This window comes from Gossypium raimondii, chromosome 11 (genome assembly GCF_025698545.1).
Source record: "Gossypium raimondii isolate GPD5lz chromosome 11, ASM2569854v1, whole genome shotgun sequence".
NCBI lineage: Eukaryota > Viridiplantae > Streptophyta > Magnoliopsida > Malvales > Malvaceae > Gossypium > Gossypium raimondii.
The window spans coordinates 4,455,764-4,465,552 of record NC_068575.1 but is presented as its reverse complement, the minus strand read 5'-3'; the positions used below and the strand labels follow the sequence as shown (position 1 = coordinate 4,465,552).

Below are 9,789 nucleotides of genomic sequence, written 5' to 3'. Positions count from 1 at the left end.
TTTTGATCCCGTTAAACCATAAGAAAATAAGCCATTTTCGTATGGCTATTAATTTCATATAGAATATATCAAAGTACGACTTTCCAAAACATTTATCTAGCCTGTACATGCCAAAGTTAAAATTTAAACAGTTTAATACCGATACAGTAGATAGAGTGATGAACTTGCTGACGATCCCCGAGCTTGAAGCTTGATCTTAAGTCTAAAAATCAGAAAGACATAAACAAACAAAGTAAGCTTTTATAGCTTAGTAAGTCTATAACATAACAGAAATTATAAAATAATTATGTAATTTCTTGAAACACTTAATGAATTCGCAAATACTATATATGTTAACTATGACATATAGTCAAAAGCATACTTAATTATCAACTCTTAAAACCGAATGTAAATTCACCATAAACATGAATAGCCGAATGCTTATATACATATATGCTTAACAAATATTAGCTCCAAATGTATATACACTTATTATAACTAAATGTATATATGTATTTATCACTGCATATATCTAAATGCATATATGTGCTTATCGCTTGCACTTCATCGAATGCATATATATATTATTCAAATACATATGCCAAAAGCATATACTTATACTTATCAACCACATGTGCGAATGCACATATATATGTTTACTATAATCCACATATGTCGAGTACATACACATATATATATCCAACAATTTCATGATAACCAACATATATATACTCACTAAACACAAAGATTCGAACGTTTATATGCTCATCAAATACTTAGAAACAAATGTTTGTATATTTATCCATTACATATAACCAAAATCATATATATACCTAATGCAAATAATCACTTAATTTAAACAGATTCATTGGCACTTAGCCTGCTAGGCTTATAGCCTAATCCAGTTCACCGGCACTTAGCCTGCTAGGCTTATAGCCTGATTCAGATCACCGGCACTTAGCCTGCTAGGCTTATAGCCTGATTCAGTTCACCGGCACTTAGCCTACTAGGCTTATAACCTGATTCAGTTCACCGGCACTTAGCCTGCTAGGCTTATAACCTGATTTAGATCACCGGCACTTAGCCTGCTAGGTTTTAAAACCTGAAAATCTCAATTTCTCATATACAGAATAATTCCTCAAATATTTATTAACAGCAAACACATATTCACCGTAGTCCATGCTCAAACATAAATGAATTTGCAAATCATATTTTCAATCCAATTCAAGTACTAATAACTTATAATCATATAAATATATATTCGAACCTCATTTATAAAAACATAAACTTTTATGTCTTTAATTCAATCTAAAACTTGTACACAAATGTACATATAGATATATATTCAAACTCCCGTATACATATTTAACATTTATACCTTTTAAATAAAATTAAAAGCCCATATATGTTTATTTATATTCGAACCTATATGAATTTATATATACACATTCTTGCCTTTACCTAAGTTCACAACTTATTCATGTATATATAAATATACATAGCTAAATTTAATACAAATAATTTACATGTACTTATGTATACACACCAATTCGAGCATAATATATATATATATATATATATATTTGTATCTAAGCTCAATATGAAAACATATTTATGTACATCCATACATACTCAAAACTATACATACATGCTTAACATTCATATCTTATAATATAATCAATACTTAATTATATATATAAATGTTCCATCTCACATATAATCACCTTATTTAAAAAATTACCTATACAATTACAATATACATATCACTAATCAAAACCCAAAGTTTTTTTTACATATATATATGTATATTCAAAACCTATGTATACATGAGTATAATACGTACCTTTTATCAAAGCAAGAATTTATACATGTGTTTATTTTCTCATATTCGAATCTTATGTGTATATATATATAACCTTCAAACAATCAATTAAATGAACATATTCATATAGATACATATATAAATATTAATAAATTATATGTTTATATATATATGCTTTTATAGCATTCCTACTTTAACTTAAATAAAAAATTTATATAAGCATATATATATATATATATTTGAACACTTCATACACATATATATACCATTTATAATTCTAATTTATTCAATCAAATTACTTCAAATTAAAGCTCAATAACAACTACAATCGATATACATACATATATACTAATTTAATATCATTAAATAGCTAATAGACTTACCTCGGATATAGACGGAGACGTTCGACTATTCGACTACTTTTGTTTTTCCCCGATCCAAATTCGACTTCTTTAATTCTTGATCTAAATAAATTCAAATTAAACTTATTTAAACATTATTCCATCAAATTTAGCCTAAATTCACATAAATGGGAAAATTACAATTTTGCCCCTAACATTTTACATTTTTCACAATTTAGTCTTTTTTTGCACAAAACACAAAATATTCCAAATTAATTTTACTATAGTATGGCCGAATACTCCTAATCTCATATAGGTCCTTGCATGTCATTTATTTCACATTCTAGTCCCTCAATTTAATATTTTCTTAATTTAGTCCTTAATACACATTTTTATCAAAAATTACTAATTATAACATGAAAATCTAACAACATATATTTATTTTCCACCTATTAACATCATAAAACTCAAGCATTCATCAATGGCACATTTTAAAATTATCCACAATTCACAAAATTAAGACATGAGTTTTAAAGTATACGAAGCAACGATCTCAGAAATGTAAAAATTATCAAAAGCCAAGCAAAATACATACCAAATTTTAGCTTCCTAACTGCCGAATGTTTAAAACACCAAAGGTGTTCTTTGTTCTTCAATTTTCGGCAAAACAGAGCCAAATGCATGGCCACTTTCATGGTTTATTTTATTTAATACATATAAATACCTAATTTACTATTTTAACCTTTATTTATTCATTTAAAATCCACTAACATTTGTCTATAATAGTCCACTTATAATTTATTTGGTATAATATCAACATAAGGACCCCACATTAGAAAAACCATAGCAATAAAGTACTTTAACAATTAACTAGCCACTTTTGCATTTTATGCGATTAAGTCCTTTTATCAAATTAAACACACAAATAGTCAAATTAATTTACGAAAATTTCACACTATCAAATTAAAATATCACAGACACAGAAAATAATACTAAAATATTTTTTTCAGACTCGGATTTGTGGTCTCGAAACCACTGTTCCGATTAGGGTAAAAAATTAGGCTGTTACAGGAATGGTTTGACAAATGATATTAGTTCAAGGGTTAAAAGAGATAGAAAATTTATCGTTTTGTAAACGTTGAGGGCTAAATTTATTGAAATGTTTAGAATTTGAACTAAAATGATAAATTTTGTAGATATTAAGAGTTAAATCTATTAATTTTTTTATATTTAGGATCAAATTCATAGAATGTGTAAACCTTAGAGGACTAAAATTTTTTTATTAGACTAAGAAAAAAAACTTTCATCATCACCTCGGTCAAATTTTAAATGGACTTTCAGTGACAAAAATATAATTTTGAATAGTTTAATGAATAAATAAAAAAAAGTTAAAAATTTAATGACCAAATTTTAAATGGACTTCCGCATATTTCCTCTCAACATATCTTTGCTGAAATCTCTCAATGAATGAATCACCATGGTTATGACTATGAGTACGTTAATTGAATCGATTTAATCCAATTCGTTTATTTAGTTGAGATTTTATTTTGTTGGTTTAATTGATGGGCTTCAATTTTGAGTTTCCAAACCAAAGAAATCAAATAAATCCAGGCTGAAGTTCATTTCCATTTAACCCAAAACCACATACTCACCCCAACCCAACTCATTTTCAATTAATGAAACCCATTTGGAAAGTTTTTTTTTTTTTTCCTTTTACAGTAGGTATAAGTATAACAAGTGCAGACACTGAGACGGACATGTAAACCAGCGGAGCCTTATAAAAGGAAAAAAAATAGTAAAATCAATAAAGTTTAGTTTGATTTTATGGGTTTTGGCATTTGAGTGGTCAGTTTTGATATATCAATTGATTTACATGATTCTGTTATATATGTAAATTGAACAGAGATCAAATTGAGGGAATATTCAGCCCTAACCATGATTTTCCAGTTATGAACAAAGCGTGCCCCACGCTCAATCCCAATACTAACCCACTTGCATACCCTATCAATGCAAAGAGCTTCCAATTCAATTCTCTTCGTGTATCATCAAATTCCATTGGAGCTTCAGGTTCCAATTCAATTCTGTTTCTTCTCTTCTGCTGCAGCTTGGTGTTCTGTTTTCTGGTAAGTGCTGTAGCTATTTGTATAGAGGTCGCCAATGTAAATTTGTTGTTTATGCTTGGGACTAATTGTTTATGGGAGAAAAAGGTAGGGTGACAATGAAATTGATTTCGTGGATTGTATTGGGTTTAGGAGAAAATATAATTTTATCCACGATACTAAGATTAGCAAGTTAATGATATCTTCTTTGTATAGATATTTTTTTCTGTACAATTTACACATAATTAGCTTTAACAAATCACTGGCAGACGTTATTAATAGACGATTTCTTTAACTTAAGCTCACAATATGAGTATGAGGTCAACATACACTTCTAGCCAATAGTTCGAATATTAGGGTTCAATGTGATTGCCACTTTAAATACGATGGGGAAGTTCTTAATAAGGGTTAATATTAGGCCTGGGCTTTATCCTTTAAACAATAATTTCGTGTTTCACTGTAATAATTAAAAGCTTTCGGTTTACCAAGAAAATATTAGTAAATTTTTACGGATTTAATTATATGTTTAAGATGAAATTCCTATCAGAAATCTAACTTTCTTTTAGCTACTTTTGTACATGTTTCTTTTAACAACATAACAAGCTTAATATCATCGTTGTTTCTTCTCTTTTGTTATATTTATGCAAACCTTTTAAGTAATAGAAATAAACATTACTTTTAAGTACACATAAAAGGTAGTAATTCTGATGGATTAGTCATTCTGCATGCATTGAAAATGGCTGTAATTAGTTGTTGTGAAGTAAATTAACCAATCAATTTTATTGGACATACACATCATGCATGTGTTACATCACAAATATAAGTTATTAATTTTTATTTTTTTGTTTCAATCTCTTAATTCTAACTCTATTTCAAATTTCCTCTTAGGGGAATTCCAATTCTATGATATTTCGGAGAATTAACTTAGTTGGAGAAATTCCTTCTTTAATATGCAATTTGAGTTCTCTTATAAGTTCCCAGGGGAATAATTTGAAAGGAGAGGTTCTACAGTGCATTGGAAATTTAAGTTCTTTTCATTTACACATTGATATACGAAATAATAATTTTGATGGTAAAATACCATCAAATTTTGTTAAAGGTTGCACATTGCAAAGTTTTTTGATCAACAACAATCAAGTAGAAGGATCATTACCACAATCTTTAGGTAATTGCAAATATTTGAAACTTCTCGATGTTGGGAAAAAACTATTTAAATGACAGTTTCTTGAATTTGTTAGGAAATTTGGATGAACTAGAAGTTCTTATTTTGAGATTGAATAAATTTAATGATTAAGTGGATATCTCTAAAGTTTTCTTCACTCATTTGAGTGTTATCAATCTTTCTCACAATAACTTTAGGTTTTTTTTTTTTTTTGCTTCATTCGATCTATTCTGTTGTAAAAAATAAACAGAATAGTGTTCAAAAGTTTAACATTAAAACATTTCAAAACAAAATCCGATTCAATTACTAACAGACCTATGTTTACATTAAAGCAATAGTTCACCACCAAGCTTCAAACATTTCCAGACGATTTATACCTACAATCGCCAAGGAAGATGTCATTTCATTTCTATTCTTTTCTGCCATCGAAAAATAATATTTCCTACCTTCTCAATGTCTCTTTCAATATCTGCGAAAGTTTCTTGAAGAAGCCATGGTCTCATCGACTTAATTGCTCACCAATTAAACACCACTATTGAACCAAGTTCTATAAATAGAGAATCATTTAGCTTCCATTTCATAGCTAAAGTTACTTCCAATGCTATCATCACTGCGCCAATCTTTGCCAAATCAGAATCATTTGCTGCTATAGAACCTAAAAATAAAGCTCTTGCGACTCCCTCCTTATCTCTTAAGACACCTCCACAACCTGTTCTATCCTCGTTTGCAATCCCACAAACATTAAACTTTAAACATCCATGCGGAGGAGGGCTCCATATCAATGTAGGTGGTTTGGATTTAATTGAATCAATCCTGCACCTATTCGGACATATCCACCAAAAGTTCTCCTGCAACATTAGTTCATCATAAACAGTTCTAATCCACAGCAGTGCCCTAATCTTTGGTTGAAAAATCAAATTTTCCATAGTCATCATCTTTCTTTCGAAGACCATACCATTTCTTGCTAACATACTGTCCAACAGGCTTCCGAAATTGATATCAACCAAAAACTTTTCTTAATTTTAGCCATTTTCATGTTATTACACAATGAGTAGAATTCCTCAAAACCATTTACCTATTTCCAACTAACCTCCCACCAATTGAATATTTTAACCTAAAAACCTTGAATAAATTTGCATTTGAAGAACAAATGGTTTGCACTCTCCGAAACTTTTCACACCATGTAGAGCTAATCGGGATGTATAGAAGATTCACCCCTCTTTTAACCAGAAATTCCTTTGTAGGAATTCTGTCAATAGCGAGCATCCATAGAAAACTTCGCACTCTTGGTGGTATCTTAAGTTTCCATATTTTATCAAAAGCAAAATTTATATCCTAATCCCCTCGATCCATTATCAATAATTCAGAACATTTTCTTACCGAAAGTTCCTCGTTTCTATCATGTGCCCAACAAAAATTATCCTCCACATCAAGAACTAACACCGCACTACTCACCCTCACGACCAATTTGCTAAGCATCACCTCCTCTCTTCCCAATAATGATCTTGTAAAGAGGTCGTTCCATTCTTCTCTACTAAGCCCATAATTTCTCATAAAATCAGATAATGTTCCTTCCTTTTGTCTTGCAAGGCGAAATAGCCTTGTAAATTCCTATTTTGATGGATGATTACCACACCATATGTCCATCCAAAACATCGCCATCCTACCATTCCCAATCTGCCAGCTAAAAGAATCCATCCCCACCCATTTAGGCACATTGACATCTTCAAAATTCTCAACAATACCTTTCCACACAGTTGACATGTCTTTTGGATGAGTCGTCATAAAACACCACCATTACACTTTCGACCCATACTTAGCTAGGATGACCTTACGCGACAACGCTTCTTTTTCGATCGCAAATCTCTAGCTATCAATAAAGTCACCAATCTCCTTTGACCCCTTCTCTATGCCTGAATAGTTAATTCGTTCACTTCTATTTCTCACCACATTAAAATCCCTACCTACCATCCATGCACTACTAAATTGACTTCTCAACCCATGTAGATCTGCCCAAAGAATTTTTTGATCTGACAGATTGTAGGGAGCATATATATTAATCAATATTGCCTCCATCGATTCATACGCCCACTTTCCTTCAATTACAATAAACATATTCCCACAAAATTCCCTATTGGTCATAAACATACCCTTATCCATACTGTTATTAATCCTCCTGATCTTTCTATTGCAGCTACAAATTTAAATTCAAAACAGTCGTCGCCCTAAATTTTTTTAACTAAATCCATTGACACCGTTTCTAACTTAGTTTCTTGAAGGAAGCAGACATTTGCCCTAGTCTTTCTTACTAATCTATTGACAATTTCTATTTTAGCTACCGGCCTCAACCCTCTGATATTCTAGGAGACAATTCTCATGTTTCCAATGGAACTAATTAAACAAAGCAAAATCCAATAAACCAACCACCCACCAGTATCCTGAATTCCTCTTCCCTCTGTCTTTGATTGCTCCCTATTCCTACCCTTCAATCCTCATTATTTCTTTTATTACCATCTCCTCATCGCCTTGCACATGACTAAACCCCAACTTTTCCCCACCTCCCACGTCTTCTTCACTTCTTTTAGAATGACTTTTCTTCTGTTACTTGTGTCGAAGTCCGATAATGATAGGTTCATTTGAATCGGGACAACCATTTGTCTAGATTCATTCTCCAATTATAAAAACATTCATAAAATTGAAAATTGATAACCGATAATATAATAAATAAATTGTTAATCTTAATTTTATGATATAAGTTCTTAATGTTTGTTTTCTTATTTAAAATATAAAAATAGTAATTATTTTTATAAATTTTATGAATTTTAATTAATTTCTAGGGTAAATTACCCAAATAGTCACTTTTGTTTGCCTCAGGTTACACTTTAGTCACTTACGTTATCGTGTTGTAACATTTTAGCCACTAAGCCATATATTGGCATTAACAGTATAACGTTATACTGACGTGACATGTTAAATCATCATTTTAAACAAAAATTTGTGGTTAATAAATAGGAAACATAGAAAAACTATGTTGTTAAAAGAAAATAAGAAGGGAGGAAAATAGAGGAAGAAGCATAAGAGAATGAAAAAATTAAATTGTTTTAAAAATAAAAGTATAAGTACTAGTTTTAACAAATGGAAAACATAGAAAAAACTATGTTAAATGAAATGGAGAAGGAGGAAAACAAAGGAGAAACATAAGAGAATGGAAAATTAAAAAAGGAAAGTTAAAAGAACATAAAAGAAAAACAAATTAAATTTCTCAAAACAAAAAAAATATGGGGATCGATTGTATAAATTAACCTAAAATTTTTGTTTGAAATGATAATTTAACATGCCAGTTCAACTTACCTTTACACTATTAACGGCAATTAACGACTCAGTCACTAAAATGTTACAATGCGATAACGTAAGTGACTAAACCGCAACATTTCAAACACAAATGATTAAAATGTAACCTGAGGTAAACAAAAGTGATTGTTTTGATAGTTTACCCGAATTTCTGTTACTTTTTATAAAATTTTAAAAAAATTCTAATTTTTTATTTTTTATAATTCCAAAATGTTTCTAGACAAATGGGTTTCCATATTCAAATCAATGTCGACAACCATTTGTTCAGATTCATTTTATATTTATTTTAAAAATATTTTTTTATTTTTTGAACTCCCTTTAATTTTACTACCACATAATCAATCAGCAATGAAGTGGCACTTCCATGTTAGCAATCGGCGATGACAGTGAATTGCCGCATAAGAAAATGGTGTTGACATGGCATTTATTAACGATCACGTCAACATTTCCATTAGATACTAATGGTTAGCGTTAGTCAAAGGCTTTATTTGGCCAACTTTGTTAGTTTAGGGATCAATTGGGTACAAAAAATTCTGAGAGACTAAATTGATTCTTTTACAAAAGTTCAAGGGCTTATAACACCATTAAACATTATTTTATATAATATATATGATATGATTTGAAATTTATCTAATCAATTTGACATATCATTATTTTAACAAACTTACTATTAATACCTTAAAACTTAAAGGATATATTTAGTTACCTAATTAAATGTAAAGCAAAAGCCAACATTATATATAAAAATAAAAGAAGTATGAATAACAATCAAAACAAAATCGTACCATTAGTTTGCAAGAGACTAAAAATCAATTAAAAGTTGCAAGTTGTAACAATTAATAAAAAAATTATGATTTAAGAAATGGAAGATGAATTATTTTCCAGATATGAAAAGGTTTTGTACTTCAATCTAAGCTTTACCAACACTACATTACAAATTACTGCAACATTTTTCTGCTAAACCCCAACCCACTGTAATCAACAACCAATTCCATTTGCTTAAATCTGTAATCCCTTCTTCCTTCACAATATCCA

At 29.8% G+C, this 9,789-nt stretch overlaps 1 long non-coding RNA gene across 1 annotated transcript; it reads right to left on the bottom strand.

Moving 5' to 3' along the window:
- LOC105761327 (uncharacterized) lies at positions 1-2,811 on the bottom strand. Its single transcript, XR_001123687.2, has 3 exons — positions 2,738-2,811; positions 2,185-2,265; positions 1-202 (listed from the first exon to the last, which is right to left on the bottom strand). It is a non-coding gene; the product is annotated as an uncharacterized LOC105761327 (long non-coding RNA).
- Between the last annotated feature and the right edge of the window lie 6,978 nt (positions 2,812-9,789).